The sequence below is a fragment of the Aphelocoma coerulescens genome, chromosome 1, assembly GCF_041296385.1.
Source record: "Aphelocoma coerulescens isolate FSJ_1873_10779 chromosome 1, UR_Acoe_1.0, whole genome shotgun sequence".
NCBI lineage: Eukaryota > Metazoa > Chordata > Aves > Passeriformes > Corvidae > Aphelocoma > Aphelocoma coerulescens.
The window spans coordinates 59313054-59325326 of NC_091013.1; positions in this window are offsets into that span (position 1 = coordinate 59313054).

Below are 12273 nucleotides of genomic sequence, written 5' to 3' on the forward strand. Positions count from 1 at the left end.
AAAGGTTAGACTCAATAGTGAGACTATTTTGTCAAGGCTGCTCTTACAGACAGTGGAGGGGAGCAGTTTGATAGGGCTGATTACAAGCATCTAAAATTAGATTTTTATTCTGAATCAATTGCAGAAGAAATCACTCTTTTAAATGGCTGTAAACAAAGTCTACACAAGCCACTTTTGATAATGCAAAATATACACTTTGTTAATACTTTACAGAACCGCCTCTTTAAGTCTCAAAATTTGGATATCTTGGCTATAGGCTTGGGTTTTATTTACTCTGTCGTGGTGCATTACTTATTGTAGGAAAGCGCTCATTATGCTGTTGAAGTCCTTGGAAATAATTTTCAATTTTAACCACTTGATCTATAAAGGCTTTTCAGGCCAGCAAGGTTTTGGTAGTGGAGGGCTACAGGGGTGGCTTCTACGAGAAGTTGCTAGACGCTTCCTGCTACATCCAACAAAGGCAGTGCCAGCCAGCTCCAGGATGGACCCACTACTGGCCAAGGCTGAGCCCATCAGCAATGGTGGCAGCACCTCTGGCATAACAGACTAAGGAGGGAAAAAACTGCAGAAATACAGCCAGAGAATATGTGAGAGGAGCTGTCCTGCCGACACCCAGGCCAGTGAAGAAGGAGCGGGGGGAGGTTCTCCAGGGGCTGGAGCCTAGATTCCCCTGCAGCCTGTGGTGCAGCCCATGGTGAGGCAGCTGTGCCCCTGTGGCCCACGGAGGATTAGTTGGAGCAGAGACCTACCTGCAGCCCGTGGAGGACCCCACACTGAAGGACGCTGTGACTCCATGGGAAGCCTGTGCTGGAGAGGGTTGCTGGCAGGACCTATGGACCCATGGAGAGTGGAGCCCACTCTGGAGCAGGTTTGCTGGCAGGACTTGTGACCGCATGGGGTATCCACTGGAGCAGCCTACTCCTGAAGGGCTGCACCCTGGAGGGGACCAGTGATAGGGCAGTTTGTGAAGAACTGCAGCCCTTGGGAAGGACTCACATTGGAGAAGTTCATGGAGGACTGTCTTGTGTGGGAGGGACCCCACATTGAGAGGAAGGGTGTGAGGAGTCCTCCCCCTGAGGAGGAAGGAGCAGCAGAGAAACTGTGATGAACTGCCTCAGAAATAACTGCTGAAAAGTCTCCAGTGACTGTGTTAAAGAGTTTTGAATTGTCTATAATAAGGGCTTTGGTAACTATATAGTTAACTCTATAGTTTTATAGAGTTAATAATGCTATAATTGTTTTCTATTACCAAAAAAAAAAAAAAAAAAGTGAAGAAAAAGTGCCATCATAGTGTCAGGAAAATTAATCCGCAAACACCAGAGGTTTATGTCCAAAAAAGAAACAGAGGAGTCCTGTTACTTTATGTGAGTAAAGGGAGAGGTCATGGGGCATTTCCCCTGGGGTCTCTCAAATTGTTAGGGGATGCAGCCTCCTTTTTATCCTAATTTCCCATCTCCACTTCCCTCTCTCTTTCCCCATTGGCTGAGGTACTTGAGAGGTACAGACTTCCCAAAATGCCTAATACCTAAGACTCCCTTCTAATGAATAACCCCCCCTTTATTTTAATTCTTATGGAATTTATAGTTCTTCCCATTGTTTCTTTCATCTCTCAATATCCAATTTCATTTATCAGTAGACCTATTGTTTATTTGTAAAGACAAATCTCTTTCTTTCCATTCATCAATCAGTGGAATCCTTCCCATTGTTTCTTTTATCTCTCAGTACTAGTTTTATCTACCAGCAGGCCCACATCTTGCTTGTAAAGACAAGTCCCTCATTCCTTTCAATAGTATGAGGAAATTCTGATTATTTTAGAGGTGTGCCTTAGGATAAGATGTAACATACCATTGTGCTTCCATATACTGTCAATAAAAGGAAATCTAGCAGATTAGCTCAGACGTAAATGTTTACGTCTTACCACTTGAAGCAAACCCGGAGGTCCACCTGAGTGTGGTGTAAGGAAGGCCTGTTTGCAGACCCTTGTTTCTGACTGCTTACAGGCTCATGCAGTGTTTATAACATTAGTCTTACTGCTCTTGAGACATGACCTTTGTTTCATTCCTGTCTGGGAAATCCACCAAGATCTACCTATTTGTGATGCATGTATTTACATTGGTTCAAAGGTGTGTTGTAGGAGAGCCTGTACTCTCTATGCTAATAGCACTTGTCATGCTCACTAATGCTTTGTTTCATTGTGCCAGAAGCCTTTCCTATGCAAATCAATTCACAGGGGCACTTTAACATGTAAATCGCAATCTGCCTCACATGTGAGGAATTGATGGATTTTAAATTCCCTGTCTGTGGGGAAGTAATGAATGGTACTTACTTAACATAGACTACTACACTGGGTGCATCTCCAGTACTTAGTAGCACTCTGTACCAAGTCCAATACAGTGGTCGTAGTTTTGGGAATACAAGAGAGAAGGACCAAAAATCGATGATAAATGTATTTCTTTTCCTCTTTTCATCAGTAGTAATCCTGATAAAACATTTAGTGGTCTAGGATTTTTGCTGAGAACATTGTGGAGAACATTGTTCTTTCACTGTGGAGTGAATGCTTACCCCTAGGGGAAAATGTTACTGAATATTTGTAAATGAATCCAAAACATTTCACATTAAAAAATGAAAAATGGAAAATTTGTCAAGTCAGAAGTGAACTGATTCCTTAAATGACAATATGGCATGAAAAAAATCAGACATATAAAAGTTAGACAAGCTAAATTTGTGAAATTTAAACTTGTAGAAATTATCAATTCTGAATAATATGCAAGCTGGTGTATAAAAGGAATGAGAAAAAAATATATGACCCAATTTTTTTTGGTGAAAATTCAAGCAAACTTCAGGAGAAGGTGAGGGTTTGTGAGGGAAAAAACACCTGATACTAAAACTGGTATCAAAAGATAAAATCCCTGAGGACTGTACTTATCAGAGAAAGGTCACAGATCCTATGTATGTGGCCGTATCATAGGAATGTATTATGCTGAAAAAGATAGATGGGTTTTTTGCCATAAAAATTGAGGGCTTGTTTCAATTTGATTTAAATCAAAAACTGAAATTTAGCCTAAAGAAACACATAATTAAGTGTCTGCACACTTTGTTCTAGGCATTTTCTCTGTCTGCAGTGTGGTCTACTCTCTTTTTAATAGTTAATCATTCATTTCTACCTAAATTTGTACTTCATTCTGCATCCCATATCTGTTTACACTAAAGAAGGACACATGCCAACGAGGTTAGCTTTTAGAAAGAAGAAAGGTCTAGATGGGTTTGGTTGGTAAAGAACATAGTTAAGCCTACTGGGTTCATCATTGCAGTACAATATAAACATCTATGGTGCAAAATTTTAAGTTAACTTTTTTCAGCACTCCAGAATGGAAAGATTTCCTTTTAAAAAATGCATACCAAAATCAACAATGTGCCTTTCCTGAAGTTTTCCTTTTATCTAAAGACAAAAATATGGTGCAGTGCTGTTTATGATATCAGAAAACAATTTACAAGTGGAAAGAATCTGACATACCATGCTTGGCAGGCTGAAAGAATTAAAAATGTTTAACAGGTTCTGTGAATCATTATGCTCAAAACATCTGAGAAGGAAATTAAGTCCATGTAAAACTAAAATCCAAATCGTCTTTGGAATTATATATATATACACACATGAATCATTTTCCCCTGTGACCCCTTCCCCCACCCAAAATATGGAAATAGTCCCTCTCCTCTGTTAGTGATATGTAACCAAAACCACAATACTTAATTTTCAGATCTTCTCTAATTCTCCAGGCTAAGAAAACAATGAAATTTTACAGAAACACTTTGAGGAATGCGAGCCAGCTCGCTGAATGTAAGCATAGAATGTGAAGGACTACATCCAAGTAAGTCATATCCCTTTATGAAGAGAAATAGGCATTTGTAGGGCATGAATCATCTGTTTCTAAAATAGGTCAAAAGATTTGTGCCTTCAAATGTCCATTTTTCTTCTTTGACTTAAAATGGAATTTTAGTTGAATGATTCAGGTGATTCAAACACCATAGGTGTCTAAAATGAGGTGAAAAGTATATTGCTCATAACTATTTTAATGGAATTATTCATTTGAAAAATACTTTTATAAAGGTGAAGTTGCATTATCATCTCTCACTTGCCATACAAGTATGTCCAAGTATATCAAACATTTTTCTGTTGGGCTAAAGCTACAGCATATTTTAAAATTACTACTTGAAACAATAAAATTTCAAATTATTAGGTTGGATAAATCATTATATTAATCATTCTCTAAAGTCTTTTCTGGTACAAAGGCTTTTTCCCACATTTGGCTAAAAACCAAATGTAGAACTTGCCTCTCTCTCTCTCACATAGTACTCTTTCTGGAATTGTTTGAACTTGCACAGACAGTTGTTAGGTTACCCCTGTTTCTTTGCTTTTACAAGAAACATACTTGAGGTTTTTACCTCCTCCCTCTTTTCTCCACATAGCAGCTTTACATAATTGAATGCGAGCAAACAGAATCCTCAAAGACCACCTTTTCTTCTGTGGTCTAGTGACCACTGAGGTCAGATTTATCTCTGCTAACTTTAGGTCACCACTGCAATTTTCTATAGCTCAATTAGTTTCTATAGCCTTCTTTTGCAATCAGTAGTGAGAAATTGGTGTTTTAAGGCATTATTAAATTAAACATTAAATTTCTGTAAATGATCCAGTCCTGAGAAGTACCTTCTTCTCATTCATTGGAAAGAAACTTAATATGACAGTCTCAGTTATAAAGCAACTGTGCATTTCTCACCAAAAATGACCCAAGGAGCAAATTTCAGGGCAGGAGTTAGTGCTATCTAGGTTCTTGGCTTTGTATTCCAGTTGGGTCTCTCTTGCCAGAGAGAATGAACATGTACATGACTGAATAGGAGCTGGGCAATGTCAATTAGTCTTGGTGGCCAGGACTTGTTTTCTTACTTTGGCCTACCCATTAATGTTTACTCAGTAGATTGTCTGCATTTAGTCAAATGAATCCCACCTAAAGTGTTTCCTTGTATTTATAGTACCCTGGACAACAACAAGGCAATGTCAAAATTGCTTAGTTTCAGAGAGAAAAAAAAAAAAAAATCAATTCACTCTGTCCGGTTTGTAGGGAAAATTTTGGTGTGATATCCTTAATTCTTACAGCACAACTGTCTCAACTACTACTCTAGATGAAGCCTATCTGAACATATGGCATCTATTAAGAAACAGACATTTCTTGACCTCAGTAATTGCAAGCATGGGGAAAACCAGAAGGAAATGCAAGACTGCAGTAAAGCAGAAGACCTTTAGTGGCATGGAGTGGTTGTTGTATGTGCAATATGTGATGAGGAAATAACTTTGGAAAAATGACTGTTAGGGTACAAATAAATTCACAGTTGCCAGATTTTTGCTGCTCCTGGCATGACATTTCCCCTCTCTTGAACATGCCAGTTCATACACAGCTGTGATTAAGTAATAAAATGCATAGTGTCTTCAAATAAACAGCTTGAGGACAAGTGGAAATTTAGGCTTTGGTGGTGATGCAGTAGTTAGAAATGTTGGAGAATCATACCCTAATACAGTACATTACTGCAGATAGTAATCTTAAATTTGTTTTCCTCTTTAATGGGCCATCCAACTCTTCTGATGTATGCCAGTTTCTTAATTTAACATTTTTACAGTACTTTTGTGGTGCTCACCAATTCTGTTTAGTTAGATGCTTCTTAAAAGCACAATAAGATGATATTTTGTGCCCTTTTCCCTAATATTTATGGCAAAGTTATAATGTTAGTAAATTACCGTTTTTCCACAGTTGTTTAGTGGTTTCCCTTCTGCTGTAAGACAGATCTGCAAAAGATTTGATAATCCCTCTGAGAATAGTATTTTTTGCCTTCCATTAGAATTCTTCAGAGTTTGACTTTATTGGGATACCTGTTTCATGTTAAATCCATTATGCTTTTTTTAAAGTAATTTGAAAAAGTGCCTATGTACATTTTTGATTTTCTTGCAGAAATATTCACACTCCTATGTATCCAAAATGAGAGTGAAAAATACAGCGGTGAATTATCATTCCATTCACTTGTAGGCAAATCCTAACTGCTTGCAAAGGAACCTAAAAGAAATGCTGTGGCTTTATAAACCATTGAAAGGATCTTTTGTAGGTCAATTGTAGTGTATGAAAAGGTGGTGACAGTACAAAGAAGTGACCTTTATTTATGATCTTTAAATGCTCTTGATATTTTCAAAATAAGTTTCACAGTTTCAGTGATCTGGTGGAAGGGTTTTGTTTTGTTTTGCTTTACTTTGTTTGCTAGTGTTTGAAGGTTTAGACAATATAAGGTCAATAAGGGACTTGTTCTGACTCTGTACCCCTTCATTTCTGCTGATATTAGCAGTATTGAGACTTCTGCCCTTTATAGTAAATAGACCTGAGTTTTTAAGAGCACAATATAGCATGCACACAATTTTTGAGGCTGTGTTTTTCATGTTTACGTCTTTAAAAAAGAATGTTCTCCAAAAGACACAGAGAGGGCAAAGAAAATGCCACCAAATAAATGCATGCCAAAGTATATTTACAAGATCCTTCAAAAACATGCTCTAGTTATTTTTATCTTTTCTTTAGATTGATTCTCTTTGTGTTTGCTTATATATATGTGGGAGTTGATAAGGGAAAGCAGTGTGTAAGAAGAGGAGTTTGTTTCTATTGTCACAGCTTTGATGCCTATTCATCAGTCCATAAAGCTTTGTCTAGTTTTGGTTTTATTTTTTGGGCTTCTAAAAGTCATTGTGCAAAGGGAATATATGTGTTCGTACATATTTACTTATTTGCATGTATTTTAGTAATGGGGTAATTTTGCCTGGGCCGGCCAGAGGACACCTGCTTGCTGACATGAAATGTCTCTGCACCTCTTTGCTGCCAGCATGGGGTTAGGTGTATTTCTGTGAAAATAAGCTCCTTACTGTATCTATATTTTCCAGGTCTCAAATGATTCAATAATAGTATCACCTTATGTAGCTTAGAACAACTATACCATTTTGGGTGAACAAAGTGCTTTTGCATTAATAAAAAACAGCAAATGTGCTGTTCATTATATTTTAACAAATGAGGAATTTAAAATCCATCAGATTGTCATGTGTGAGACAATAACATGATTTACATATTAAAATGCCCCTGTGGGTGGATTACCATAGAAAAGATCATTACATAGTAGGGCTGTTTTTCCCCTTCATCAAAATCTCTTTTAAAATGTCTCTTAGAGAAACAAGTGAAGTGAAAACTGTCTTGATTATATATCTCATTTCATTTCTCTTGTCTTTAAAAATCAGAGAAGTTGAAAGCACAATGAAAAAGAAAAAAAAAAAAGAAACCTTAAGAAATAGGAGTAAAAATCCTTGACAGACTGAAAACAGTTATGGAAACAGGAGGGAAAAGGTGGAGCAGAGGAAGAGAGGAATGTATTTTGAGTTTATCAATACATGACATGAGTTTGCACAAGCAGAATAGGCCTAAAACAATTTATGTCAAAACCCAAACTGGAATGATTGTTCCAAGATCAGCTACTGTCATGTGTACGAGGTCAACAAACAAGAACCTATTTATTCTACAAAAAAATTAATTCTATGAATGCATTTTTCTTCTTCACTTATCTATTAACAGTAAAAGAACAATAAAATTGCGTGGGTAGACAAAAGAGGACAAAAATATATAGACTGTAGTCCTACTATATAGTATATATAAGACTATGATTGAAAGAAGTTTTTGGTGTAGCAATCACTCATGCATCTCAGATTTTGTACTCTCGTAATTCCACAATGACTGCTTTTGAATGACAGATAAATGCTAACACTGACAGTTCTTGGAGTTAGAATTTCCATGTGTAAAACATATCCACATATCTGGGTCTATGCACGCAAATTTAGTCCTTGGACCTCCACAGAACTGATGCTACAAAAGCATCCAGACAAGCTTCCATGTGTCATTTAGACAAAAGCAGAAAATAATTTGAAAATTAGGCTATGAAAACTTAAACTTATTCACAGACTTATTTTGTGACAAAACTGCACACACTGGTGATTTTTGATTCTCAGTATGGCTGCAACATTTTGTTTGGTGTGGGGTTTTTTGTGTTTTGCTTTTGTTTTCCTTTTACAAAACAGACTGCAGTGCTTTTTCTGTGATTTACATCCACTTCCTCTAATGAAGCTGTGCAACGATGCTCTGTAGAATGGAGCTTGAACAGTTTCCTAAACTGTAGCCTGTGGGCTGCCTATGACTCGCAGAAAAGTCTTGCTTTTTCTATATAGATTGCTGCTGATGACATATTCCAGCCCTCTTGTTTTTCTTTTCTCCTTATAAGTCATACTAAAAAGAAAAAAAAATTAAAAAATATCATCAGATTTAAGATATCAATTTCCTATCATTATGGTTTGATGAATATGACGGCTACTGTGTCTAATCATTAGTTAGTTGTTAGTGGTCAGTGTGAACAGACCACATGGGTGGTCCATGAGACAGATTCTATGTTTAAACACATTCTAAAAAGAAGTTTCTGGAAACCTTATCTTTTAAAAATTAAATTGAAGCTGACAAAATGTCTCTGTGCTGGCTGCCACAAATTCCTAAAGCCTCTAGCTGCTGATATAGAGATTTTTTTGAGATTGTATATTCTTGAGGCAAGTTTAATAAAAACATTCTGGTTTTGTATAATCAATCTTTTTGTCTGTGTGTTTGCTCTGATCCAAAACCTATTAAAGTCAATTAGAGTGACTGTGTAAATGAAATGATGCAATGATAATGTAAGAGTCATTGTGCTGTGACTTGCATTAAGCTCTAAGCCAACTTCTTGTAACTCAGCTATTTCCATAAACCTCAGCAGATTTGGACTGACCGAGTGATCATTCAGTTAATGAAAATGTCATACTCTATCTGTTGATAAACCTCTCTGTGAAATAGTTTCTAATAGTACAGAGGATTTTCCATGTCTTTGCCTCTAAAGTTCCTTTTGTTTGTTGATTGTTAGTGGTCTATATCAAGCAGCACTGATATTCTTTGACTTGTTATCAAAAGAAAATTAAACTTAACATTAAAAATTATTACTAATGTCATACTGAAGACATAAGAAATGAATAAATCTTCATTATACTTCTTTGGTTTAGTACATATAAACTCTGTCTATTACATGCTTAGGAAAATTTATTTTTTTTTTGACTCCCATTTTAAAGAAAATAATAGTTAATTTAAAATTGTTGTTCCTATGCTTTTTTTTGTTTTGAAATCTGACATTTCCTCTTAGGAGAAAACATGACATATACATGGATGGAGAAAGAAAAAATAGTAGAAGATAAGAAGAAAGTGGATTATGAACATGGATGTCAATTAATTTGCTAAAAGACTGCAAGGATGTGTGACAAGATCACTGCTACCTTCACAGGGTCTCTAGGCTTTTAAAAATATTTTGGTTTTGTTTGTTTCTTCTTAGTTTTGCCAGTGTGGTACAGGCAAATGTTTTTCTCTTGTTTCAGCATTGATTTTAACACAAAATCAAAGTGCTAAAAATGTAGAAGAGTAAATGGCAAAACTGGAACCCAGAAGACTGGTAGAGCAATAGAAAAAGGACAGTAAGTTGTCCTGGGTTGCAGCGTGTTCTATTACCATCCTCATGAGCTGTTGAGACCAGGTGGGGCAGTGTTTCCTTTCCTCCTCCCTCTGGACTATCTTCTGTTAATGAGCCCATCAACACCTGGCCTCCTGACCCATCATCCCATTGTGAGATGCTCCACCCAGAGGGAGGAACCAAGCATTCCATCCTGGATATAATATGAGATTTCAAACACCACAGATAACCCTTTCCACTGGATTCCCAGAGGACAGGAGCTACACAGCCACCACTGGACCTTCTGAGGAAGAGCAGACTCTTTCTACAGGATCACTGCTTTGACAGAACCACATCCACCACTTCAGGAGGACTGCAGTCACCATTTTATCAGACTGCTACTGCCACCCTGACTAACAGGGTGTCAGGTTGTATCCTGACTCTGTCAGTTTAAACCAGTGTTTTCTGCCTTTATTTTTTTTTTAATTTCCCTTTAAATTATTATTCTGACTTGGTGCCTCCCACTGGTTTGTTTTCAAACTAGTATATGAGTACTAGAAAGAAGGCTGGGTTTCCATTTGTTTTTAGAGAACATACTGAAAGAAATTCTGTTATTTGGTTCTTTCTCTTAGTTTATTCTATAGCTATATTTTACTGGCCAAGAAAGGAGCAAAGTGGAAAACAGCATTGTTATCTTGGGGTGGTAATGAGGATTGAAGTTCACTAAAATGTAAGAATGAGAAATAAGCTGCTAAATGAATTAAGAAATGCTTTTTAAAAATAGACACCCAACTTTTTGCTCTGAACTATCCATGGGATTAATAATGCACTGGTATAACAGTTGTTTAAATGCATACACCCATCCCACTGTAACAGCACTGTGGTCTGGATGCTCCAGCAGTCCTGTAAACTTTCCTGGACATGGGTGCATGTAGTTAACAATCCTAATTCAGTACCATCCTTTTTATTTGTTTCATCCAATTTTTCTATGTTTTTTTTCAATAACAGTTTTACTCTTGTCATGTAATTTTCTAAAATGAATGTCATTGTCACAGTTGTGCTTTTTTATTTTAAAGAAAAAGATTTTTTATTGACTCCCATTAAAGTCAGCCTCAAGTTTCATGTACTCAGAAATTGAAAATCATTGTATTTTCAAATCTTTCTGAGATCTTCAGCCTCACTACAGTTCATTTCAACCTGCTTAGGACTTCTAACTCAATGTACTTCAGACACAAAAATCAAAAGTCTTGCAAGCAACTGTTATTCATGTCACATGCTTCAGATAGGGAAAAGTTCAATATTTGGTCTGAGCTAGATGGTAACCTGTGGAGCCAAGACACTTTATCTCCAAAGTGTCTTCTATTCAAAAAGGTTTAGGCCAGTTGTTCTGAACATCACTTTTAATGGGGAATTTAATCTCTTTAATAATGATTATGTATCTTCTTTAACTCTGAAATCAAACTTCAGTTAGATGTGTGTTTCTTAGGCAGTTACATCTAAGTGAGAAATCCCATTGCTCAAGAAGAATTTGACTCTGAGCATATATCCACCATAAAGCATCACTACTGCCTTGGCTAAGATACCTTGTAATTTCCCAGTCAGAAGTTTTTCTCTGTGTTACAATTGCCACAGGAAAAAAATTCCTCAGATTTATCAACCAGAGACAGAATGCTAAGGAGCACCTCGCAGCACCTTAGAGTCCTATTTCTTTTCAATGGAAACTGCAAGCTTCAGTCTCTTTAGAATCTTTTTATAAATTACATTCAAGAGATTCTAAGGTATCATTGAAAGTATTGCAAAAAACATTAGAATGAGACAAGCTGTATATTTCTTTCAGTAATAATCTTGATATCACACTGGGTAAGATAGAGTGGTGCTAGCAGAGCTTCTACCTTTATAGTGAGAGACTATCTTTTGCTTGTCTAATACTGCTGGTGTGTTAATACTAAGGGGACACTCATTCATTCCACTAATAAACATCCTGTCTGAGCCTGAAAGACTAGGGCCACAGTGCATATTCTATATTATTTAAATTTGTCTTTATAATCTCACTTACATTTGCCTGTTATCTAGAAAATAACATGAAAATGAAGACAAGCAAAATATGCCAAAGCTTTAAAATTTGAGTCAGGACATTTTTTGGCAATGTAGCAAATTTGGACTAATTATTGTACAGTGCCTAAGGCATTCTCGTCAAAAGCATGATGAAATTCTTTCCTCCCACATTCCCATTAATTTACTTTTACCTCTGTGTAGTCTCTGCTAATGTCACTGTGACTCTGTTTAAACAGAATCTGAAAATAAAAACCCTGACCCCCACCACCTCAGGAGAAATTCTTGCAGTTTTTCTGCAAAACTCTTCAAAATTTTCAGTATATGCGTGGAATATGTAGTTGGAACTGTGACATCTTTGAAAGTGACTATTGCCTTCACTCAGATAGGATTCATTTTTGTGAGGGGAGTTAAGTATATCGCCATCTTCTTCATATCTCTTCCTTTAGGAGCACTGGGGTTCCTGGAAGAACAAAGAAGGGACAGTTGATACATCTAACAATTCTGATTAGTTTTTATTTATGTGGCATAATCAGAGAACCATAGAATATCAGGCTGAAAGTGACACCAAAGTTCATCTGATCCAGCTCTTTTAGGCAAAAGCATGGTTCAGACAGGATGGCCCAGTACCCTGTCCAGCTG